Here is a 27880-nt window from a genome sequence, read left to right as displayed (position 1 = left end):
AACAATCTTGAGATGATAAGTATCTTTGAGTCCTTGAGTTGAGTAGTTCATGCTCATAATCCCACATGAACCGTTTGAGTTGAGCATACTTGAAATGAGTAGTATCAGTGAAGTTCTTGAGTTCCAAGTATTGAGATCTATCTATGGTTATTGAAAACCTTGCATCGAGTCGTTCACATCCATAATTCGGCATGAACCATATTTTAAGAAGTCTTTTACCAATGTTTTAACTTTGTTTTAAGACTTAATTTTTAAAGTTGAGTAAAGAGTAAGAGTAAAGCTCATTTTCTTTAAAATGATATATGGGAACTAAGTATTCCCAAGAGTAAATGTTTTCACAGAGGAAACTGAGATTTCCAAAAGAGTTTTGAGCAAGAAAGGGAACATTGATTCCAAAAGAGCTTTTAAGCTAAGTATTTTTGAGTAATTATCTCAAACCAAAGAAAGAAGTTGTTTTAAAACATATGAGCAAAGTATATTTTTGGGTGTAGTATTGAGCACCGATATGGAGATGCGAGTTCATATTAACTCAAGTCTCGATAAACCATGTAGCTATAATGGGTATTAATGGGTCATACTTTTTAGATGATCAAATAAGTTAAGTTAATGGATCCTCTAAGTTAAGCGTTTTATACGACGGCAAAGTATAGGACAGTTTTGGCAGCGTGGGCAAGATGTTGTATCACCACTTAGGCTCATAGTGGTGGTTGTCGGTTAGAGAAACTCCCACAATAGTATTTGCATGGTTCCTCGATGGGTTCTGCTTAGTATGAATGGGGGTATGAGACTTCATTCATGTATTGCACAAGTAGATTTTGAGAGGGAGCATGGTATGTCTTTTATGATAACATGATTATGAGTTAACATCATGTTTTAAACAGTTTTCCTTTTCTTTATATTGCACTTGTTTTAAACTGCTTTATAATGAAATGAGTTCAATTAAGTATTCATGAATTGAGTATCCAAAGTTAAGTATTTCAAGTCGAGTATCATATCTTTGAGTCGAGTATCATATCTTTGAAGTCGAGTATCTTATCCTTGAGTACTTCTGAGTTAAGTAAGTTTGAGTAGTTTTGAATATCCTTGAGTATTCTTTGAGTTGAGTAAGTTTGAGAAGAGGTAAGTATGTTTCCTTTTTATCAAGTTTCAAGTTTATGTTTATGCTTTAGAGTTCCTCTTACATGCTCGTACATTACACGTACTGAGCCATTTGGCCTGCATATTATCATGATGCAGACACAAGTATTCAGGATCATCAACAAGAGATTCGTTGATACATCCGGGAGTTCGAATTAGCTATAATGAGCCTCCTTGTTTCCGGAGGATTTCATTTACTTTTCAGTTTAGTCAAGATGTCGTGGGTCTTGTCCTGACTTCCATCTTTATCAGTTAGAGGCTTCATAGATAGTCAGTATAGTTGAAAAGTTTGTATTATTCATTTATTTTATTAAATGTTTTAAAGACTTAATTTGCCTATTTTATGCCGAGTTGAATATTATTTTTATGTTCAGAGTTTTTCATTTTAGTTAAAGTTTTGTATTTCAGTTTTCATGAATTTTTATTCAGTTTTTAAGCTTTTGTATGCTTGAGTTAGTCTTCCGTTTATATTCAGCCAGGATGAGGGTTCGCTTGGAGACCATCAATGGTTCTCGAGTGCCGGCAATGTCCAGGATGTAGGCTCAGGTCGTGACAATTTTACTAATGACAATGAAATTCATTTTGTGTAGATAGATAAAGGTATGTAATAGACCAGAAGAAAAAGTGATTGACGATTATCAGATGACTCTTTGTAGAAAGATAGTGTAAAGATAAAACTAATAGTTGTACAACTTTGTCTACAAGATTTTAACCTTCTCATGTTGCATGTTAAAATAAAATCGATGCTATTCAATATATATTTATCCTCTGGAAACTATTAAATCAAATAGACTAAGAATGTGGACACATGTTGACAAATTTTGGTAAATTAGAGATTGCTCAAAATGTGTCGAGTGCAAAGCCTTCATTGTAATATTCTCCTCCTGAGTAAATCATTAGACGTCATTTAATCGAAATGAACATATATTAATTCATCAGACTAAGAGATATGTGCATTTGTATTTTTATAAGCTTTATAAATGACTGAACAGGTTCAATAACATGTAACCTAATTAAGTTAGTTTGCCACCGCGCGAAGCGCGGGCATTTACCTATTATTTTGTAGCATTTAAACTAAGATGAAGGGGGTTCATACTGTGTCAAGGATGATTGTAACCCCCTTCATCTTAGTTTAGATCAATGAACTTGTACTAACTCTGCTTAAAATATTATAATAATAGTTTTTCTTCCTAGACACGAATGCCTAGATTAATGTGGTGTAGGGCCTATTGAGCACGCTGAAACATAATTGCAAGTCAAGTAAAAATTGAAGGATAAAATCTCAATCAATTCTAAGAGTACAACACAGTTGCTCTACCTGGGAAAGAAGGGAGGTCAGTAATATGAAAACCTCAGAGAAGGTGTCATATTACAGATAGCAATACACTCTCTACTATACAAATACGACAAGGAAACATCATATAACAAAATCCTGAATGAGTTTTGCCCTCTAAGAAGGTTTCATATTACATATAGCAATACACTCTCAATTGTACAAATACGACAAGCAGTGGCGGCTCAAGCTAATTAGTGGCCTAAAGCCAAAAATAAGTTGGAGGCCCAAATTTTAATTATTTTTTTATATATGAGATTCAAGTAATTTCTTTCTTTTTAATAAATTTTTTTTATGATCTTAAATTAAAGATATATATATACCAAAATATTTTTAATCTTGTGGTCTTAAACATGTGGAAGTTAAATTTAAAAATTGATCCATAAAAAAGAAACATTTTTTAATGTTTCAAAACAAATTAAAACATTTTTTTTTTTTTTTTTGTTAAAAAAAGCTTAAGATAATTTTATTATTACTAAAAAATTAGGCCCTTCAATTTTGGGGGCCTAAGGCATATGCCTCATTTTTAAAGGCATTGAGCCACCCCTAACGACAAGGAAACAGAATATAACAGAATCCTGAATGAGTTTTGCCCTCTGAGAAGGTGTCATATTACACATAGCAATACACTCTCGACTGTACAAATATGACAAGGAAATCGAATATATCAGAATCATGAATGAGTTTTGCCATCGGAGAAGGTATCATATTACACATAGAAATACACTCTCTGTTGAAATAATACCAAAAGGAAACAAAATATAACAAAACCCTGAGTGAGTTTTGCTTGTCAAGCCTTCAAAGGCTGGCTTTTTTGCTTCTAACATCAACCATTTCACATATACTAGGCGAAGCGCAAGAGGTAAAAGTTCATAAACAACCACATACTGAATCAAGTGTGAGATTTCAGGTCCTCTTTGTGTGAAATGGAATTCTTAGATATGCCCCGTGGAAGTAATGTATCCTGCATGATGAACAATATATTACTTCAGCACTACAACAAAGCAGTTAATAATGGGACACCAGAGGAAGCATGTCACGACCCAAGGGTACCCCCTAGATGTAACAAGGTGTACAAGACTCCAAGAAGTTTCATACAAGCCCCTTAGCATATCGTAACATAAGATAATAGAAAAGTGCAGAAATTTAAAACATTTTTCATAACAATCGAAGTCTCATAAAACGAAGCGGAAGTCTTTAACATTATCTCAAACCATCTAAAACATGAATAGCCTTTGGGACGTAGCTCATACAATAGTCTTAACATAAAATGAAAGAACATAAAGGAATATAGTGGTCAAATCCTCGATACTATGAGGACTCACCAAATCTTCTCTTGCTTGCTCTACTAAGATTCTAGCCATGGAAATGGAAGTCAAGATCGTCGGACCCTACATTTGATAAGAATGTAGGCAAGAGTATGTGTTAGTACATTTAAGTACTAAATATGATAGCTAGCATAACACCATGAGAGTATAACAACGTATTAGAAAGCCTAATCTCCAACATAGAGATAATATAAGCATTAGTCAACATAAGGAATAATCCATAACCATAAGAAATGCATCATGTTCATAAGCATTGTAAATCCTTAGATATTCATAACATAAGATAACTACTTCTCAAGTAACCTCAAAGCATACTTGTGCAATGCATGGATGATCCCCCATAATCTCACCCATACTAAGTACCACTTTTGGGCCATCATAATCATACTTACCATCTTTGGACCTCATCCTTAGCTTAATTGTCATAGACAACAGAACCTTCACCTTGAGTCAAACATCTCAAGGAAGGCAACTATAGCAACAATCCAAGTTAAACATACAACATACGAGAGAAACACTTCATAAGTAGCTTCAACTCATACGTGTGCAATGCATGGATAAGACCCCATAATCCCACCCATACTAAGTACCACTTTAGGCCATCATACATAAATGATTACAAATTATCATTTCTAGGCTACCAAGGAATAGCACCATACTAGGCTAGACCAAGCTACCATGGAAAGCATACTATCATGCTAGTCCAAGCTATTCAAGGAAGGGTAATATTGCTTCATCCTAGCTACCAATGAAATTGTTTGGCCTAACCAAGTCATGCTACCATGCAAGCATTCTATGATTCTAGTTCAAGCTAACCTTAGGAAGGGTATGATTTCTCAATCCAAGGCAACCATGAGATCTCCTACTTATGCTACCATGAAATGGTCTTGTCTTGCCAAGTCAAGCTACTCATGAAGGGATTTCATAACACAACTTCAAACTAACATAACTAAACATGCTTTGATTTATTTTAGGTGATCAAGCCTTTCAACCTATAATCATTCTATGTGAGAGAACCTTTCATATCAAGTGTGACAATATCCTTTCAACAACTACATCATAATCATAGATACTTTACTCTCTAAGTGTTCTTAAAGCATATACATAGATTTCATAGAAACATGCATAAATCTCATACTATACCTCCTTGAGGTTTAGAACTTACTCTCAATCAACACATCTAGAACCTAAGCATTAGATATGGATATCATCATAACTCAAGTGATTCTATCACTTCATACATTCGAACATTCATAAGGTAGATTAGATGGGTAAGGTCCTTCCACAACAATTCTATCTAATAGTCGATCATTATCATATAAGCTTCACTCTCAAAGCCTTGACATTCATAATTCAACATATTAGCCTTACTCTCAAAGCCTTAAAAGTCAACATTCAAAACTACAAGTTGTACTCTCAAGCAATACTTCTCATAAGCATCTCATAGACCTAAGTCTCAAGGTATTCTACCTAAATGCTTCATTCTTAACCAATTTCAATCATATATCTTCATATAGGCTTAAAGCCAATAATTACTCATCATGATCCAACATGTATATTTTAACCTCATTCAATTCATATCTATGTGCCCTAATCTCACGCAATCTACTATACATATTATCAATCTTAGAATATTATCTCTAAATCCTCAATTTTCCCCTTCAAGGCATAAAACTCACTTACTTCAATTTCATCACTTAGACTACGGTTAGGCATAGAAAACATGTAATTTTATCATAATAACATGATTCACTACTAATTCAATCATAAACCATCAATATCCACTCAATTGGATCAACATACATCATAACCCACAACATTGAAGAAACCCTAACTTGAATTGGGGAATTCTTAATCAAATTGGGGAAATTCTATAGCGGTCCATGAATGGAAGAATCCATGGATGAATAAGCTATCATACCTTGGATACAAATCACTCACAAAGCTCAGAAGATTAGAGACTTGACCTAGCTTGAACTCTATTCTTCTTCTTCTTCTTCTTCTTTTTCATCTTCTAGAGAGAGACAAATATTTGAGAGGAGAGCTTTTGGGAATTTAGTTTGGGTCTTGGGAAATAATGGCTTAATTGGGGTGGTTAAAGGGTTAAAATAGCTTATATAGGTGTACTAAGACTATACAAAATGACCTCACTTAATAGCCACCTAAATAGGAATTTCCTAAAATGACCCTCACTTAGCATCCTGGTGCCAGGCTTCAAGAGTGGTGGTCCACACCAATGGTTATGGTCCATGGTCCAGTAGCTAGGCCATGAAGTCTTGGCCTCCACAAGACTAAGGCATCTTCAGGAGCCTTCCCACGAGTCATGGTCTTCACCACTGGACGTGAAGTGGCTCGTGGAGGTGATCCATTCTTGGGAAGCTCAAGGTAGCTACTACCTTAGCCACCACGAGCCGTGGTGCTGGTCGTGAAGTGGGGCAGTGCTAGGATACTTTGGGGAAGCCTTGGCCCTTAGCTTGGGCCTTGCCATTTGGCCTTGGCTGTTGTTGCCCTCACACTTAGCCCTATTTGGTCTATTAAACTACGGGGTGTTACAAAGAATATGATTTTGTTTATACTACTCTAATCTATAATAGAAAACCTAAAGTAGCAACAGAAAAGACAGATATGTCTGGGGAAACTGAAAAAATCATTGTTAAGAGCAACTTAGATCACTAAAATAGAATAATGCCCATATATAAAAGGTTTGAACTTGAAAGGAGGACATATTTTCTAGTTGATTAAAAGTCATACATAAGACAAGTGATCCTAGTTACCTAGGATATTACCACTAATAATAATAATAATAATAATATCACCTACCATTTATGGTAAGAGTAAGTTCCATCTCATGAAACTGGTTTTTAACTTGGAATTGAAAACAATTATGCCCAAAAAAGTTACAACTAGGATGCAATATTAAGATATCATAGAAGAGTTGACATTCGACATATATATTTATTATAACCAAGAAACTCCAAACATTGCTCAATTCAAAACTTGGCAGATAATGTGTTTGCTTAAGTACAAGGCTTTTAATGAAGCAGGGTTTGAACTCGTGTTGTGGACCTTACCCATACATCGTGTTCTTACCACTAGAACAAAGCATGTAATTGCTATAATGATCAATATGTCCATATTGCAACCTATGTAATGGAAAGGCACACTGGTTCTTAACTCATAACTGAAAACAATTATGCCCAAAAAACTTACAACTAGGATGCAATGTAAAAAGATCATAGCAGAGTTCACATTCGACATATATATTTATTATAACCAAGAAACTCCAAACATTGCTCAATTCAAAACTTGGTTGATAATGTGTTTGCTTAAGTTCTAGACTTTTTTATGAAGCAGGGTTCGAACTCGTGATGTGCACCTTACCCACACATCACGTTCTTACCACTAGAACAAAGCATGTAATCACCATAATGATTAATATGTCTGTATTGCAACCTATGTAATGGAAAGGCACGTGCAACTAATTCTTTAAGCCTATAGATTGTGGTAAGTCATCATTTATTATGTCCATGAAAAGAGGGAGGGAAGTGGTGAGATTCACTAGTATCAAAAACTCTACTCACTGAAATTTGTTGGTGTTTGTTTGTGGATAAGAAAAAGGAAGAAGTTTAATGAAATCAAAAGCAGGTTGGAGCTCAGATACTTCTATTGTTGCAGATCTTATCACCAGGAAGGACAAGGAGATAAGCTTGCATTAGTTCTTAATGCCAAATTCAGAGTTGCAAGCATGTATGTTAATTCTTTCCCCTGATAACATGCTGATGAAATACCTTCAAGATTGATCTTCCATCTAGAGCTCTTAGTTGTTTATGTTGGTTGTACACTAAAATAGTTGACAAATTTGTAGGATATGATGCAAAATAGGATCAGTTTTAGCTTGAATGTTGACTAGCACAACCAGGAGAATAGGACTGTCATTTTAATATAGGTTTCCCTGCAATTTATTCTGTGTCATTAATTCATAAAGTGATCGAGACAACTATTCAAAAAAAAATCTTATGCCACACTTCATTGTGCAAGTGCAGTAAAGTTGTCGGACACGTGTAGTTATATTGCAAGCTAATGTCAACTGGTGCAGAATTTTTGAAAGAACAAATCTACTAGAATTATTGCAGACAATCTTCATTAGAAACTTAGAGGCTGGAAAGAAGAGAGCTAAACAAAGTTATTTGGTTTTCTAGTTTCAACAAAGGGGAAAAGCTTTTGACTATAATTAACAGTCAAACGCAATATTATGAATATAAGGAACTCATCAAATTGCAAGCCATAATATCATAAATTGAATTAAAGAACAAGTTGAAGAAACAATATACAAGGGCTACAACTGAAAGACAGATTGATATGCCAAGTAAGGAACATGAATAGCTCAAATGAAGTTCATTCCAAGATTTTTTTCTCTTATACTCTTGTTCTCTTGTTCTATTGTGTCCACCACAACACTCATGATCATAGCAGCCACATTAGATTTCTAAAATGCTTGCTTAAAAGATAGCATCCATGAGAAGAAAGTAAACTTATATGTTATTTGTCGTTCGACTCTCTTGATTTGGGCTTATTCAACCTTTGTTTTGTTGCATCCCAAATCTGGTTTGTTCGAAAAGAAAAAACGAGGTTTTCAGTATAGATTTGTATTTCTGGATGAGGACCATCAAATGTATGATCAGCCATTGAAAATCTAAGTAAGTCATTCTTTGGATTGTAAATCATGGAAGTTGCTCTAAATACAATAGATACTTCACCTTTATTTGACAAGAAAATGGGAGGATATAATGGTCCATCAAACTGTATTTAAGAATGCTTGAAGATGAACATTTTTTCTCAACATTTTCTAATCTCCTTCATGACCCAAATGTTTATGTGACTTCCCCTATAATCACAAAAAATTGATAGCTCATTTCCCAGTAGCCCCGGATGCAACTCAAAGTCTCTTCTTTTTCATAACACGGATGTTCCAAGATTTTCCAGTTTTCTTCCATCAAATCAAATGAAATGACATCAGTTCCCTTGTACAAAAGACTCCTAACGGGCTTAGTCTCCCAATACAGTTTCCCATTTGCAAATACACCTGAAGCAGCAAGTAGAAACCAATTTGGACAGTTATCTACCATTCTCCAAGAATTACTGTTCTTATTGTATATTTGGATATTATGTTTTTTTGAAATTAGCAATAACAAAAATATCCACTAGTTTGTAACAGTGGCGGCTCAAGCTAATTAGTGGCCCAAAAACAAAAATAAGTTGGAGACCTAAATTTTAATTATTTTTTTATTTTTGAGATTCAAGTTATTTCTTTCTTTTTAATAAAAAAAAGTTTTATTTTTTTATGATCTTAAACTAAAGCTATATATATATACCAAAATATTTTTTAATCTTGTGGTCTTAAACATATCATGTAGAAGCTAACTTTAAAAATTGATCCATAAAAAAGAAACGTTCTTTAATGTTTCAAAACAAATTAAAACATTCTTTAATTATTTATTTTGTTAAAAAAAGCTTAAGATAATTTTATTATTGCTAAAAAAGTAGGCCCTTCGATTTTGGGAGCCTAAGGCATACGCCTCATTTTTAAAGGCATTGAACCACCCATGGTTTGTAATCATCTATTACCCTATCATACCCAAAGTCATACGATCGCCAACGAACCATCATCGAACTTAGTCTAGGCTTAGGCAACTTCATGTATTTCCTAAGAGATGGATTCCATAGGAATATAACATTGTTTTCTATTACAAAACATATCAATCCATTAACCGAGCCAACAAGCTAATTAGAATCGGTATTTCTTCTTTGGGCTATAGGGATGTTTAAGTCAACGGGATATTCTAACTAAACTAAAGAAACAAACAATCGCAGGAAATATGAAGAAAGAGGAGAATACTTTATCTATAACCATCCTTAATTTATAAACTCCTCAATTTCATGATTTATGCATAATTTCATAACATAGTTCATAATCATAATATAGGCATATTGCATGGGTTCATATGAAATTCATTGAAAACATGTAATTTGGATTAAATCATGCCTAACAAGATCAAATATGATGAATTTAGTCATAAATAATTGAACCCATGAAGAATCATATAGAAACCTTAAACATTGGGGATGAAATCGTAGAAGAAATAAAGAAATATTTGGAACTCAATGAAAGAGAATCCATTGATGAAATCCCCACATATCTTGATGAATCCAAGCTTTGGAATTGGAGAAGGGAACTTGAAGGCTTGAAGAACCCTAATCTTCTTGAGAGAATCCTTGGAGAGAAAACCTTGAGGAATTTGGGGGGTTTTGAGTGAATGAGAGGGAATGGGTAATTTTGAAGAATAAAATCAATTATAGGACTCTAGAAAATTATAGAAACGACGTAGTTTAGGTGTTAAAAGAGTAGAAAAAGATCCAAATAACCTTGAATGAAAAACTGTCGGACAATCTCTACGGCTCGACCTACGATCCGTACAAACTTCTACGAACGGTCCTAGTCATCCGTAGACCAAGTACTGAGATAAAAAATGGTCAAAAGTCCCCCCAACCTATAGCCAGATTTCCCACTACACACTCATACTTTACGAGGATCCTATTACCCCCCTGAACATTTTAAAAGTAGAATATATAACCCCTTAATAACTCACCCCCAAATTTGTATTAAATAGTGATGGACGTGCGCCCACCACGTAATATATATATATATATATATATATATATATATTAATGTATAAAAATCAATTATTTGGTTTTCTTTATCTCCAGACATGGCATTAGCCGCCGGCCGGAGTTTTCTCCCATGGACCAAAAATTTTCATCAATTTTTATCAAAATTTCTTTCGATTCAGCCTTTGAAAATCCCTAATTTTTTTCAATAATCGCCTAATTACCTTTCAAAATCTCCATTTCTACACCATTTTATGTTTTTTCTCTCCATATTGATGAATTTCACTCACAATCATTAAAAATTAAATGCTCCAACAAAGTCGGTCAATTTTGGTGATTAAATTTTTAGATGCAGTTAGTTTTGTTTAGTTTGGTAGAAATCTTTAAAAGGGGGCTTAACGATGGAAGGCTGATGAAGACGGAAATTGGTGGTGGATGAGGAAGTTCACCTGGTGTTGTCGCCGCCGATGCAACCCATGTTACGTTGTTGTTGGTGTTTCTTCTTTAAAGAGGAAATAAAAGAAACACTTATGAAATTAAAGTTTTATTATTTGTTTTTGCTTCAACTCTCTCAAAGAGAGTGAACTACACATTTCTTGCCACCTCAGCACATAGGGAGTAAATAACTCCATTTTAAAATAATCTAAGGGGGTAATAGGACCACAGTAAAGTATGAGCGTGTAGTTGAGAATTCGGCTATAGATTTTGGGGGGGGGGGGGGGGGGGGAGGGATTTTGACCATTTTATCGAGATCAAAATTCCACTAACTTTCCAAGATGCTAATGGTCCGTAGGTCCTTCTACGGGTCGTAGGTCTCAACTGTAGAATCTGAAATCAATAAAAAAATTCACTAGATCTGAAACTTTTTCTATGATCACTTCCTACGAGCCATAAAACCATCTATAGACCTTCCTAGTGGTCCGTAGGAATTCTTCTGGAGCCTGTCATTTTTTCGAATTCCATAACCCTTTCCACACATGCCTTCTACGGACCTTACATATAGAGAGATCTAAATGTGACGTTTGCGTAATCAAGACACAACTTCTGATGCAAGTGTCTACAATCGTACAATATCAAGGGTTGGGATCGTTCCCAAGGGAGTGGTTTTGACAATTAATAGAAAAATAAAATTTAGTTCTAACTAGTCGTAGCTAAAGACATTAACGATTAAAAATATTGTAAATTAAAGGGGGACACAAGAGTGTCAATTAACAATGGGAGATTTTGTCACAAGTATGTAAAAACAACAAAATAAACAAGGATTTCTAAGTAATGAGAGGGGATCCTTGGGATGTGACGGGAATATGGGCTAAGCTAGATTATTCGGTACATGATTTCGATAGAAGATTCATAGAATAATTGTGACTAGGCTAAACGTTAAGGGGAATAAGCTCTCTCTCGAGCAACTTACCCCGTTTCAAATGCATTCCTCTCGGACACCCACTTGCCGCATGAAGACCAGCCTACGCCTTAACCAACTCACTCTCTCGAGTTGAGTGTGTGGGAATGAGACTAGGATTCACTCTCTCGAGCTGGACCTCATGTCGACCCACTCCCACCGGCTATCAATTTAGTAGTTTTAGTTTTGCGACCTCTCTCTCGAGCAAGCCAAAAATACATAAATAAACTTGTATTTGCAACTACAAATTCATTAAATTCATCCACAACTACTAAACGAAATTACAATTAAACTACAATTAACTATCAGCAAGCAAGACCCAACAATTATCCTAACCCATATTCGCTAAATCACACCCCAAGAATTGGGGTTTTCAGCCACACATGTATAAGAGATAGAAATTTATACCAAATTGAGCTCGCATTTAACTGGGTATGAAGATTTAAGTCTTGATACATGCCAAAATTGAAGAATCCAAGAGACCCAAATCTAAATCTTGAAGATGAAACCCTTTGGATCTTCAAGTCTTCAAAACCCTCTCAAACTTAGAGCAAAAATATCAAAAAGTATTATTCAATATGAAAATTATACTCCCTCCGTTTCAAAAAGAATGGTCTGGTTTGACTTGGCACAGAGTTTGAGAAATTAAAGAAGACTTTTGAATCTTGTGGTCCTAAATTAAAGTTAGTCAAATGTACAAAATTGCCCTTAATCTTGTGGTCTTAATCATGCCACGTGGAAAGCTAAAAGTAAAATGTTACCAAAAAAGGAAAGAGGTCATTCTTTTTTAAACTGACCAAAAAGGAAAGGAGGTCATTCTTGAAACGGAGGGAGTAATAATTGTTCGACTCTTAAAACTACAACTCTAAGTAGTATCTATAGTTTTCACAGATTTGTGTTGCAGCGGATCACTCAGCGTCGTTAGTCGGAATCGCCGATCAACTAGGCGATTCACCATTTGGTGTAGTTCATCGCCGTCTTGCACCAGCCTTCAGCATCGTCGTGCTTTGGGTCATTGGGCGACATGGTACTACTTCACAGAACTTCTCGGCTATGTGACGACTGCTCCCTTTTTCAGCCAACTTGATCCTTTTCTTCAGGACTCAACACACTAGAACAAAAGGCGAAGTAAGACCCTTCGACGACTCGCCAAGTGGACTCGGCGATCCTCAGGCCTCCATTTCTTCATTCTTTTCAGCCTTTTCGTTCCTTTTTGCGACATAGTGTCCATGCTTTCCTTCAAATACCTGAAACTTAAGGGTTTTCATCAGATATTGAGATAAAATAAGCATTTGAGGACACAATTTCTATTAAAATATAGCCCTAAATGAGTCCAATTTGTGGACTCTTCAACACCCCCAACTTAAATTTTTGCTTGTCCTCAAGTAAAACTCAAGTTCAGGAGTTCAACAAAGATGTCTCAAACAGTGCTACCCAAGACTCAATTATGAATGTACACAACAAGACTCAATTTACTTATGCAAAGATCAATTGTGTACTCAAAGATTCAAGTTGTGACACACCATTACCAAAGATTCTCAAGCTCACAATACTTGCTTCAAATGCAAGTTCAAGCTCAACAAAAGCCTTTGAATGCCCTCACACAAATGATGATTCCATTTTCACACGCAAAGGTATAATCAATTTAAAGTTCAGGAATCAGATACAACGCTCACACTCACAAAGATGAACACAATGCATGCTTTCACCCATAGGTTTGCTCGTATTTTCCAATCAACATTTGTTTCGACTTTCTCAAGATCACAAAGGTCTTAACAAGGCTTGTAACGGGGTTGACTGCAAAGGTATGGTCATTTAGGCTCAATGACTTTTATCCTCGTGAAATGTGGTGCTCTCAACATTTCCTTTCTTTTTCCTTCATCATTTTCATTAGTGCATCATAGGTCATCCTATATATTATTCGCTTCCCATGGATTGTTCGGAACCCTATTTCTTTGGTACTTTATTCCACAACTTTCTCTTCTTTTTTTATTCTTTTCTTCTCTTTTTCTCTTTTTCTCTTTTTTTTATATGGAAGGGTTCCATTTTTCTCAACACCATGGGTTAATGAAGACTTTCCTTGCACATTTTGACTTTCCCTTTTCTTTTTCACCACACCCCCAACTTAGGCCTTAGTTGGCTATTCAATTAACCACAATTCAAGAGGATTATAGGTAATGGATTAAGAAAGGTCTAGTTTTCATCAAGTTTCTTTCAAATAAGGGTAAGGCTCAAAGGGTGTTCAAGAGAGAATCACATGCTCACAAGGTAGGTCACAAAAGAAGTATATGTCAAATTGGTTCACACTCTTCGAAGTTGCCTAAGATCATATCAAGAGAAAGTCTTACTTAGTCAACTGGACCAACGGGGAAAATTCTAGGTGTTGTCATGTATGGTTCCAGGTAAGCTTATCACAAAAGGCATCGACACTTCAGTCAAACAAGACTCCACACTTTCGCTAGTGTGCAACAGTCAACACAAGAGAATGATTTGATAAATGGCTAATCACAACGAGATGCAAAGATTTCACATATTGTCTATGCAACTTCATTTGGCCTCATTGTAGCCATACATTTATGTTCGTTAGATTGTAAGCACTATTCAAGTCATCGGTACTGATCAAAACCGAGACTCAAATTTGCCAAGGAACAACCACATTCAACACACGAGCATATAAGGGTCGCAAAAATGTGCGAAAAATTCAAAAAAAAATCGAAAGGGTCAAAATCATTTTGCAATTTAAAATAAAAGGAGTCACAAGCTCAAACATCCACAGAAAACAGTGTAAAACACAAATTCAGCTCAAAACCCAAATAGATAAACAACACATCAATATTCACAAAAAGTCACACAAAAGGTGGGCCTCACCACACCACAAATAAAAGCATTTGTCCTCAAATGCAAACAAAATTATCCAAAAGTCAAAATAAAAGTAAAACAGAGAGAGAGGTAAAGAGGGGATCATGTCTACGCAGTCACTCCATCTATCTAGGCATCAGTCTGGACTCGGGCCTCTATACCCGGAGTCACCTCAGAAAGACCAGCAGTACTAGATCCACTAGGAGCTCCTATGGATGTATCTATCAAAGAAGCCTGCACAACAGCATCTACCATGGCCTTCTCTATCTCAATAAGACCCTCATATCCTTGCCTTTATCTCTAGGTGGAGGTTCTTGTCTACCCTTCTTTGGAGGATTTGATCCCCATTCATTTATAGTGATACCATGTACTCTTTTCCAGGGTGGCATGTCTACATTTGTTCATACCATATCTACAAAACATCAGGAAAAAGTTAGAAACAACTCAATCAAATTAATAGAAAAACAGTTGCAGACAGACTCACCGAATCACTTTGGCTAGCTAGATCGGGCTTGCTGAAAGGATTGTCTCTAAAATTCTAGCAGGTTGGCGATGAGGAGGGCCTTTCGGCGAATCACCGACAGCTTTCGGCGAGCAAGGGCTAGCCTGCTGAAAGTTACAGTGCAAAAAAGGCTCAGGGTGCAGACAAAGGGCGATGAAGAAGTTTTTCGGCGACCTCAGGCTTCTCACCGAAAGTTATAAAGTCCAACAACAATTAAGCATGAAATTAAAGGTGAGACGGGGAACTTCGGCGAACCGTCGAGTGGTTTGGCGAGCTCAATCCAGCTCGCCAAACGACCTAACGTGCCTACTTTCAACCCATCTTCTCGAATTTAACCCTGCAACCCCCAAAAACAAAATCAAACCAACCACTTGTCAAATTAAAGCAAGACTAAAAACACCTATTCCCCCGGGATACTCAGACTTCTCCCGGTTTTGCCAAATTTGGCCAATTGATGACCTTTGCTCTTAAGAATGACGTCACCATTTCTATCATTGGGCAAATTACGTCGTTCGGCACAAATACAGGATACTCAGACTTCACCCAACTAAACCCAACGACATGCAAGAACAACCCCACAAAATTTAATTCATTTTAAGGCACAAAAAGTACGGGATTTCAACATTCACAACAATATGGGCAAGATTATCAATTCAAAGCAGGCATTTAAACATTCTAATCCTATCAGAGAAGCCCAGCATACTTCAACAAGATAATAATGTCGCAAATGAGTACAAATTTGAAATAAAATTAACTCGAGGTTTAGAAAACCAACCTTTAATGCGGATTAAAATAAAATTGTAATGCTAGACGGCAAAGTATTCCAAATCTGAGCACAATTCAACAACTCAAATACAGAAATAAAGTGAGAAATATAGAAAATACTAATCGGGTGTGAGTTTTTGACAGTCAAAAGTGAGGGAAAGTGAAGAGTTTGAAAATTTAAACCTTTGACCTTTTAAAAACCACCCAGTTCTCGTCCATTTGGCAACATTAGTCGTGCTCGCCGAACCACTCGGCGACACGCCGAATGATCACTTACCTCGCCGAGTTTTATAGGACCTCCAGTTAAACTGGGGGTCCGAACGGAGGACTAGATCGCTGGTCGGCGATTCGCCAATAATTTCTTGGGCTCGCCGAGCTTTACAGACTCCACTTTGAAATTGTCTTGAGTCATTTTGCGTAATCAAGAACAAAAATCAACTTAACTAAAAATTCTCAAGTAACACCACTCCCCGGCAACAGCGCCATTTTGATGTTTATGTAATCAAGACACAACTTCCGATACAAGTGTCTACGATTGTACAATACCAAGGGTTGGGATCGTTCCCAAGGGAGTGGTTTTGACAATTAATAGAAAAATAAATTTTAGTTCTAACTAGTCGTAGCTAAATACATTAACGATTAAAAATATTGTAAATTAATGGGGGACACAAGAGTGTCACTTAACAGTGGGGGGTTTTGTCACAAGTAAGTAAAAACAACAAAATAAACAAGGATTTCTAAGTAATGAGAGGGGATCCTTGGGATGTGACGGGAATATGGGCTAAGCTAGATTATTCGGTACATGATTTCGATAGAAGATTCATAGAATAATTGTGACTAGGCTAAACTTTAAGGGAGATATGCTCTCTCTCGAGCAACTTACCCCGTTTCAAATGCATTCCTCTCGGACACCCACTTGCCGCATGAAGACCAGCCTACGCCTTAACCCACTCAATCTCTCGAGCTGAGTGTATGGGAATGAGACTAGGATTCACTCTCTCGAGCTGAACCTCATGTCGACCCACTCCCACCGGCCATCAATTTAGTAGTTTTAGTTTTATGACCTCTCTCTCTCGAGCAAGCCGAAAACACATAAATAAATTTGTATTTGCAACTACAAATTCATTAAACTCATCCACAACTACTAAACGAAATCACAATTAAACTACGATTAACTATCAGCAAGCAAGACCCAATAATTATCTTAACCCATATTCGCTAGATCACACCCCAAGAATTGGAGTTTTCAGCCACACATGTATAAGAGATAGAAATTTATACCAAATGGAGCTCGCATTCAACTGGGTATGAAGATTTAAGTCTTGATACAGGCCAAAATTGAAGAATCCAAGAGACCCAAATCCAAATCTTGAAGATTAAACCCTTTGGATCTTCAAGTCTTCAAAACTCTCTCAAACTTAGAGCAAAAGTATCAAAAAGTACTATTCTATATGAAAATTATAATAATTGTTCGATTCTTAAAACTATAACTTTAACTAGTATTTATAGCTTTCACAGATTTGTGCTGCAGCGGATCACTCGGCGTCATTAGTCGAAATCGCCGATCAACTTAGTGATTCGCCCTTTGGTGTAGTTCATCATCGTCTTGCACCAGCCTTCTGCATCGTCGTGCTCTGGGTCATTGGGTGACATGGTACTGCTTCGCGAAACTTCTCAATGATGTGCCGACTACTCCCTTTTTCAGCCGACTTGATCATTTCCTTCAAGGCTTATCATACTGGAACAAAAGGCGAAGTAAGACCCTTCGGCGACTCGCCAAGTGGACTCGGTGATCCTCAGGCCTTCATTTCTTTGTTCTTTTCAGCCTTTTGTTCCTTTTTGTGACGTAGTGTCCATGTTTTCCTTCAAACTTCAAATACCTGAAACTTAAGGGTTTTCATCAGATATTGAGATAAAATAAGCATTTGAGGACACAATTTCTATTAAAATATAGCCCTAAATGAGTCCAATTTGTGGACTCATCAATATGCGTAATCCAGTAAAAGTAAATTTGACAAAATAAAGATAAAAGAATAAGAGACAAAATGTAATTATAAATTACTTATCATTTGCATTTTGTTTATTCCATTCATCCAACAAAGGGATATCTCACCATATTCTTTATATATATTTAATTAATTATTTTTATAAAATATTAACTCAACAATAACCCGTTTTGACTTCCACATCAATTTTTAGGAAGTGTAGGACCAATTTTTTCATTTTCTAATTTCTGAAGGATGAAAAAAGTTAAATTAATTTGTGTTATTTCGATAAATTTCTAAAAAATCATGATAAAAAGAAAATTAAGTTTGTTTAAAACGAAATTAGGTCACATAGTGAACAAGAAGTTTCAAAAGACATATTCACATAAATTCTCATAACTATAACAAGGTATTTGAAAGTTTTGGTTATATAAAATTTCTTTATTTTTTTGAGTTAGCTTAATACAATATATTTTTTTGTGACTTTTTACAATATAAACACATAAAAAGATAAATTTAGTTGACGTCTCAACGATATGAATTTAAATACCAAGATATCATCTTCTCTTTAATATTTAATTAAGAAATAAACAAAATTCTTGCATTGTGACCTAATTCTATTTTTACAAAAAACTTTATTGTAAATCTCAAGAAGAACCTTAATCTTCTTGAGAGAATCCTTGGAGAGAAAATCTTCAAGGATTTGGGGTAGAAAAAGACTCAAATAACCTTGAATAAAAAACTGTCGAACAATATTTATAGATCGGCCTATGGTTCGTACAAATTTCTACGGACGATCCTGGTCATCCATAGAACCAAGTACTGAGATCAAAATTCCACTAACTTTCCACGATGCCTATAGTCCGTAGGTCTCAACCATAAAATCTGAGGTCAATAAAAAATTCTACTAAGTATATTTTCTATGATCACTTCCTACATACCGTAAAACCATCTATGAACCTTCCTAGTGGTCCGTATAAATTCTTCTAGAGCTTGTCATTTTTCAAATTTCCATAACCCTTTCCACACCTGCCTTCTACGGACCTTACATACAGAGGGATCTATATGCGTGATCATAGAAAATATACAATAATGACTTTAACATTTTACCAATCATATTTCTTAAATATTTGGTATTACTTTACACAAACTAGACTCTTCACCTCTCTATCATGACACCTTCTTGTAAGACAACTTGATTAGAGTCGGTTAAGGAGTCCTAACGTTCTAGCCTACTTACATTCACTAGGAATTTGTCTAATCCAACTCTACCTGGTTAGGTAGGTATAGATAGGACCAAATATATATATATATATATATATATTGAATTGTACCGTGCAATCAAGAGAAAGAATAGCTTAACAACTATACATTGTATTCTCTATATTTTCTTCACAGTATCAGAGTCAGGGTCCATCTTATCCAATGTTAGGTCCCCCAAAATTCAAAAATTGTTCACGCTCCAGATGTTAAGCATTGGGAGTGAGGTGGGGTACTGTTAAAGAATAACAAAAGCCCCACATTGGTGGTTAATGAGATGGATGAACTCTTTATAAGGCTTGGGCAATCTTCCTCCCTTTGAACTAACTTTTGGATTATGAGTTGGCCTAAGACCTAATTTAACAAAGTATGTCTAAGCTCATTAACCTTCAGTTGTGTTTTGCCATGAAAAATAAGGAAACCCTTCACTACTTCCTTGGTATTGAGGTTCACCTCTTCCTAAGCTAGAGCAAGTATGCCTCTGATCCTCTTAAACGCATAGACATGTTAGGCGCAGGTGATATTCAGACCCCTCTCTCACAAACACATACTCTCTGTGATTTGTCTAGTTCACAGGACATTGATGCTTTTGCATATCAAAATGTCGTCAGAGCCTTACAATTTTGACCCTCGCTCGTCCAAATATCTCTTATGCAATTAACCTTGTGTGTCAGTTTATGCAATGCCCCACAACTATACACTGGTCTGGCGACAAATGTACGCTTTTATACACTGTTGGTATATCTAAATTAGGCTTTCGCATCTCCACCAAGTCCTCTCTTAACTTGGTAGGATTTTCTGACGCCGATTGGGCTGGATGTCCCCTAACTCAACGGTCCACATCAGGCTTATGTATTTTTCTTAAATCTAATTGTTTCAGCTGGTCTTCAAAAAGGTAAGTTATTGTGGCGAAGTCTAGCGCTGAAGCTGAATATCGTTCATTAGCGTCTCTTGCTGTTGAAATCACTTGGGTGGCCTAACTGCTCAAAGACATTGGCAACTCAGTATCTCGTCCTCTACTGCTTTTCACGGACAACATAACCTCACGTATAATCCAGTTTTGCATGCTCGGACAAAACATGTGGAACTTGAATATCATTTTGTGCGAGAATGGTTATCCAAGGAGCTATGGTTACCAAGTTTATCCCTTCGGCACTTCAATTGGTTGACATATTCACTAAGTCATCCGGAAGATTCTGTTTCAAGCCTTACGAACCAAGCTTGGCATTGTTCATCACCACAACTCCAAGGACTCTAGTTATATATATATATGCTTATTGAATTGTTTTGTGCAATCAAGAGAAATAATAGCTTAATAGCCATACATTGTATTTGTAACATCCCGCCTTAGAAAGAGCTAAATTTAGAAAGAAAAAAGTTGGAAAGAGTCAAATTGAAAATTTTGGCAAGTTATACTTAAGTTATGAGTTTGGGTCAACTTCAAACGATCATAGCTTTCAGTACATGATGAGTTAGGTGGACCATAAGATATCAAATGAAAGGTCTTGGAATCCTCTTTCCAATGCCACCAAGTTTTCAAAATTTCAAGCTCGTATGAGAGAGATATGGCCGTTTGAAGTCAGGCTGTCCAATTAAGAAAAGCTTCCCAAAAATATGAGGGGTATTTTGGTCTTTTTCTTACCCTTTCAGATTTAAGCATTTTTAGTAAATAATTAGGGGTCTAAACTGATTTGGTTCAATCTTACCAAACCAATTTACGCTTATGATTTTGAAAGGAGTTCAAGAAGAGGAGAAAATGAGAAAAGTTCAAGGCGTTCGTCAAGATTCTTGAGTTTTGTTGCGGATTTTCGTCAAGGATTCGATCCTAAGAGGTATGTGAGTTCTCATAGTGTTGGGTTCATTCACCCACACGTCAATCATGTTATGTTAAGTGCAATTTTGTTCTTGAAGTTGAAGAATTTGAGTTCTTGATGAGTTCTCTTAAAATTTCTTTTGTAATCTTGATTGTTGGAATTTTGATGAGTTCTTGAGTTGAAAGTTGGTGATTTGAGAGTTGTTTTGAGTAGGTTATCGTGTACTTTGGTTGGGTATTCTAATCTAAGTGATTGGGGAAGAAACCATTCGATTCTAGGCGAATTGGGATTAGAAAACGAGAAAGAAAATTTGTTGGGAAATCAAGGCAGGGGATGCAGTGCGCCACAAGAAGTGGCTTGTAGTTTAGCTCCTGGGGCACCATGCCACTCAGTGCACTCCAACTTCCCTTATGTAGTTCAGGGTCTGGCGCCCCGCGCCACTCAATGCACCAGGGTCGTCAAGTCCCTTACTTTTTAGACCTTTTTTCCGTATGAGTTCCCTTGAATCGTATCTATGTTTTCTAATTGATTTCTACACTCTAAGGTACATTTAAACATCAAGAGATCATCCATATCATGAGATCATAACCCTTGAATCCATAATTCAAATTCAAGCTAGAGCTAAGAGTCAAGTCTTGAGAGTTCTTTCGAGTCTTTTAATAAGTCTTTTACAATCATTTTAAACTTGTTTTAAGACTTGAGTTAGAGAAAGAGTATAGTTGAGTTCATTTTATTTAAAATTATATATGGGAACTGATTATTCCCAAGAGTAAATGTTTTCACATTTAAGATGAGAGGAAACACTGATTTCCAAAAGAGTTTTTTCGAGTAATTTTGAGTACCATCTCTTTTAAGAGAAAGTTTTTTGAGTAATAATCTCAAACCACAGAAAGAGTTATGTTTTTAAACATATGAGCTAGTTACATTTTAGGAGTAGTATTGAGCACCAATATGAGGACGAGTTCAGATAACTCAAAGTCCTCATAAACCATGTAGCCAACGTGGGTAGAAAGGGTCATACTTTTTAGATGATTCCTTATTGCTTTTAAGCATAGACTAGTGGATCCATTTAGTAGTAGGTTCTATACCCGGCAAAGTATAGGACAGTTCTGGCAGCGTAGGCTAGACATTGTATCATCAGATAGCTCATAGTGATGGTTGTCGGTTAGAGAACCTCCCACACAGAGTTTATTTTGTATTTTCATATCCAGATAGAGTTTATTTTGTATTCTTACATACAAACTGAGGATATTGTATTTTCTAATACATTAAGTTGTTATTTACTGTTTTAAAAGCTTTTCTTTATTATGCATTTTTACTACTGTTTTATATTGAAATGAGTTGAGTAAGTTGAGTTGAGACGAGGTAAGTGTTTCTTCATTTTCAGTTCAAACCTATGTCTTGTTTAGATTTCCCCTCACATGCTCGTACATTTCATGTACTGACGCCATTTGGCCTGCATCTTTTATGATGCATATACAGGTGACCAGGATCAACATCCAGTGCTTCGTTGATCCAGTTGAGTTCCAGAGTTGCTTGGTGAGCCTCTCTACTTTCGGAGGATCCCTTTATTATGTTTTGTCATTTCAGTTTGTTAGGATGATCGGGGGTCTTGTCCCGACATCCCTCGTAGTATTAGAGGCTTCATAGATAAATAGACAGTATTAGTTCATGAGTCTTTTCCATTTCAGTTATTGATGTTTGAGACTTGCGTTGCCACTTTGGCTAGTGAGTGTTTTACTTGTAAACTGTTCTGAATTTATCTTTGAGACAGTAAGTCTTCCGCTAAGAGTTAAGTCAGGTCAAGGGTTCGCTTGGGGCCAGTAATGGTTCTCGAGTGACGGCCACGTCCAGGGTGTAGGCTCGGGGCGTGACAGTATTCTCTATATTTTTCTTCACTTCTTTATTCTCTACACATACTAGTATTACCTTCTCTTTTCTCAATTTTAGATTTGATTGTTACAAAGACAGACAATTAATATCGTTTCCACAATTTATTGCAGAAGTGTTTAAAAGAAACTAAATAATTATGTCTTAAATAAAAGTGAGCAATACAGAAATTTGTGTTGCACTTATATTTTTGCTACTAATTCTATTTTATGGACATAGTGTATATATGATCATATGACCATTTTCTTATCAATTAAATAAAAAAATGCGCTCATTATATTCTCAAAATCGATTAATTAAAAATTGATAGTAAATATCTTATTGATTTGATTATCAATTTAGTATGTTCACAAATCGAATATCAATTCATCGAACGGAAAAGGGCCTAAAATACCCTTTAACTATGCGAATTGGAACAAATATACCCTTCTTCTACCTTTCGGGCCTAAAATGCCCTTGACATTAACCTTTAGGCTCTATTTTGCCCTTATTTTTAACAGCCTAAATAATAACATCAATTAACAAATTCATTTATGACGTGTCACTATCCTATTGGCTATCCTAATAATTAATTAAACTAATTAAAAAAATCAAACCCACCCAAAAGACCCACCCATAACCCAAATCTTTTAACCCATTATTACCCAAACCTTTTAACCCAATATCCAGCCCCAAAACTTTTAACCTAAAAAGAATTTTACGCTCATCCTCTTCAAATTTCATCTCTTCTTCCTCAATTGAAGCTCACCGGAACTCAATCGTTCTTGCCAACAATTTGAAGTTTCTGTTCTTCGTGCTGTTGCGGATTAATATCCTCACCCACTCAGGTAAGAATTTCTCTATTTTTAGTATTTTCGGTTACGATTTCGGACTCTAATGTTGTTATAATTTGATGTATATTTACATTTTTATGTTGTTACATGTGGTATATGCTTGTTGTAGTTGTGTTTAGAAGATACATTATTTTATGTTTTCGTTATTATCTCGATTTATTATCTTTTAATAATGTTGTCTCAAGCTGAAAGTTCTATCTTTTTTGGCATACATTTCGTGCATTTTTCTCTGTTTTCCATGCTTTCTTGTTAGGTATGTCATACTTAAATGCATTTATTTATTGTTGGTGTTACATTCTCTATCTAATCTAATAGACATAACATGTGGTCCCTATCCCCTTTGTCTTCTCATAAAATATTGGTAGATTCCTTGTTTGTTGTTTTCTTTATTGCTTTCTAATAAGTCACTTTCTCTTTTTTGTATTTGTCATGTGACTTTCTTCAAAGAATGGATGAAAAGGTTGATGTGGTCTTTAACTATGGGGGCAAGTGGGCCCTGACTCCTCAAGTTAATTACATTAAAAAATTGACTCATATATGGAAGGAGTATGATCCAGATTTGCTATCATATATAGACCTTTGTTCAGAATACACTGAATAATTGTGTTTTAGTAAGGTGAAACAATTGCTATGCTTGGGGCCTTCTAATAAGTATTATCTAGTAGAGGGTGATTCAGGAATTAGAACACTGCAGAATGTATTGTCTACTCAATCTAATGTGCTTCAACTTCAATTGTTTGTTGTTGAGAAGGGTGAAGATTATGTCCCAGCTCTTGACATCAGTCAACTTAATGAACCTTACCCTATCACAGTAGATGCAGTAACTAATTGTGACAGCAACCAACTGAATGAATCTCTCCCTATTACAATAGATACCGTAATTAATGATGATATCAGTCAACTTAATGAAGCTTGTCTTGTGACAATAGATGCAGTAACTGATGGTGAATCAAGTGAGGAAGAGAAGGGTGAAAATGAACCTTTTGCTAGTGATCATGATAGTGATGAGTTGGAATTTTTTAGGAGGGAAAAAAAAAGAGAAGTAACTGAGAAACTAGACAATTTTTTGGAGTTAGAAAAGGGTATGAGCTTCAAGAGTCTTGATGAAGCTAAAAGAATTGTGAGTTATTATTCAATTGTTAGGAAGAGGGGTCTTAGAGTTGTGAAGAGTGATTCTACCAGACTTAGATATAAGTGTGATATTGGTTGTCCTTTTTTGTGTCTAATATCAGAAGTTAAGAAAGGTCAAGGATTTGAAATTAAGACCTTAGAAACAAAACATACATGTCAGGAAGCCTTTAAGAATAGAAGAGCTACTCAACAAGCTTTAGCACACTACTTCAAGAACAAGGTTCAGAATAACCCCAAGTACAAAGTGAAAGACATGAGGAAGGATGTAGATGATCACTTTTCTCTCAATATCAGTTATTCAAAGATGAAGAGGGTTAAAAGACTTATCTTGGAGAAACTTGAGGGTAGTTTTATTGATGATTTTAACAAATTGGAGGCTTATGCTCAAGAATTGAGGGATAGCAATCCTGGTTCTGATGTGGTGATAAACATATCTAAAGATGCTTTGGAACAAGGAAAAAGAAGATTTTCAAGAATGTATGTTTGTTTTAAAGCTTTGAAAAATGGATGGAGAGCTGGTCTGAGGCCATTTATAGGGCTGGATGGAACATTTTTAAAAGGGAAGGGTAAGGGAATATTGTTGGTTGCCCTTGGACAAGATTCAGTGAAGCATTTCTATCCACTTGCTTGGGCAGTGGTGGATAGAGAAACAACCAGAACATGGAAATGGTTCATTGAGTTGTTGAGAAATTCATTAGATCTAAAAGATGGTGAAGGATTCACATTTATGTCTGATATGCAAAAGGTAATAATTTGTTAATTTGTTTTTCACTTTCTGATTGTTCTTTTGTATACAATTGAACTACTTACTTGTTTTGTTGTTTATTGTTTCAGGGGTTGATTGGTGCTGTAGGTCAGTTGCTTCCAAAAGCACATCATAGATGGTGTGTAAGGCACATAGAAGCCAATTGGGCCAAGACTTGGAGAGGTGTAGAGATGAAAAAATTATTGTGGTGGTCTGCTTGGAGTACATATGTAGAGGAATTTCAAGATCAATTAAAAACCATGGGCTCCATGTCTGAACAAGCTCCTGAAGATCTATTATGGTACCCTGCACAACACTGGTGCAGGGCCTATTTTGACACAATTTGCAAGAATCAAGCATGTGAAAATAATTTTACCGAGTCTTTCAACAAATGGATTTTGGAAGCAAGGTCAAAACCAATAATTAAGATGTTGGAAGATATTAGAATCAAGGTATTATCTATGTTTATTCATAACTACTTGATATAATATAATCTTACTATGTTTATATATGTATATATAAATATTTCATTGTTATGTTATGTGTAGGTTATGAATAGGTTGAAAGATCTTGAAGAGGAGGGTAAAAAATGGACAAGAGATTTCAGTCCATATGCTATGGATCTTTATAAGGATTACAAAATCATTGCACATGGTTGTCATGTTCAATCTAATGGAGACCTAGGTTATGAGGTGGCTGAGGGTGTTGATAGACATGTTGTGAGTCTTGTTAGGAAGAAATGTACATGTAGAACATGGGATTTGACAGGAATACCATGTCCTCATGCCATTAAAGCTTTAGAACATGATAAAAAAGAACCACTGGATGAGATGAATTGGTGGTATTCAAAAGAGGCTTATATGTTGGTGTACCAACATAAAATTCAACCAGTTAGGGGTGAAAGATTCTGGAAAGTGTATCCCTCTCATGCGATGGAGCCACCAGAAGTACATAAAATGGTTGGTAGACCAAAAACTAAGAGAGTAAGGGAAAAGGATGAAGCAAGAAAGAGGGAGGGATTGTGGTCAAAAAGTAGAAAAGGACTAAAAATGTCATGTGGTCACTGCAGTGCACCAGGTCACAATAAAAGGAATTGTCCTCTGGTAAATTCATTATTCCTTAGTTAGTCATTTGTTACATTGTTTATTTAATAGTCTAACTACTATGTCAATTTGTTCAGCTTGAAAGAAGAGCACAAGTTCTTCCAGATGTGCCACTGTCAGCACCACAATCAAGTCAAGAATCTGTCTTCATGTCAATTCCTGGATTTATACCATCTCCTAGTGTTCAGACAAGCCAACCAAGTATTGAAGTTGCTGGTCCTTCAAATTTAAAGAGGAAAGCAAAGGACAAAAATGTTGCATTTATTGATGAAGATGAGCTTGAAAGTGAGGATGAGAATGAGACAGCAATAATTAGGCCTAGAGCAATATCTGAAGCTAAAACTAAGCTTCAAATGAAAAAGTTGCATCAACTACCAACAGGATCAAGGAAGATTAATTTCAGGGGTGATGAGAGTGGTGTAAGTATGCCTACCAACCTGCCATACTCACCAAGAAAGTTGACTTGGAAAGGCAAATCATGTGTGACCTCAAATCAGTTGGCAATAGAAAAGGAGAAAAAGATTGGAAAAATGAATCCAAAGAGAGGCAAGCATTTGGAATGACAATTATGCATTATGCAGTGATTTTTGTTGGTTATGTAAATGCACAATGAAAACTTTTATTTTGTTTTTGTGAATCAGTCCTGAAGCTGGTCGTTTCAGTCTTGACACTAGTCATTTTGTGTTCTTATGTTTTGTGACTGGCCATGAATATTTTTGTGGGCTGAAAGTATGTTTATCTTATAAATCTTATGTCTTGTTGGAGTGCAGAATGTATGTTTTCTCTATTTTCTGGAATCAGTTTATTCAGTTTCTGCGGCATAAGTTTATTGTGTTTCGTAATGGAATTACACTAGTCATTTTGTGGACTGAAAGTACGTTTATCTTATAAATCTTATGTCTTGTTGGAGTGCAGAATGTATGTTGGAGTGCAGAATGTGTCACATAAGTTTTTTCTTTGTGAAATCAATTTCATTATAACTTTCACCTTTATTGTTGCGTAGTATTAGCTCACTTGGTTGAGCAGCAATTCATGATTTTAGCTCTCTGGCATAACATGGATAATGGTATATGCACAGGTCATGTTGTCACTATCCATATGTATCTTCAGCCCACTTATTATTTCTTTTC

General features: G+C 35.8%; 1 protein-coding gene and 1 pseudogene across 1 annotated transcript in view; both read left to right on the top strand.

The window, feature by feature from the left end:
• Window positions 1-27880, top strand: part of LOC125823308 (26S proteasome regulatory subunit RPN13) — a 406586-nt gene that overhangs the window by 148654 nt on the left and 230052 nt on the right. The gene's annotated exons all lie outside the window — the stretch shown is intronic.
• Window positions 24220-27313, top strand: LOC125823333 (uncharacterized; annotated as a pseudogene).

The sequence above is a fragment of the Solanum verrucosum genome, unplaced genomic scaffold, assembly GCF_900185275.1.
Source record: "Solanum verrucosum unplaced genomic scaffold, falcon-dt-bn FXZP01000214.1, whole genome shotgun sequence".
Classification (NCBI taxonomy): domain Eukaryota; kingdom Viridiplantae; phylum Streptophyta; class Magnoliopsida; order Solanales; family Solanaceae; genus Solanum; species Solanum verrucosum.
The sequence above is the reverse complement of the archived record's forward strand: the minus strand, read 5'-3'. Positions and strand labels throughout refer to the sequence as shown.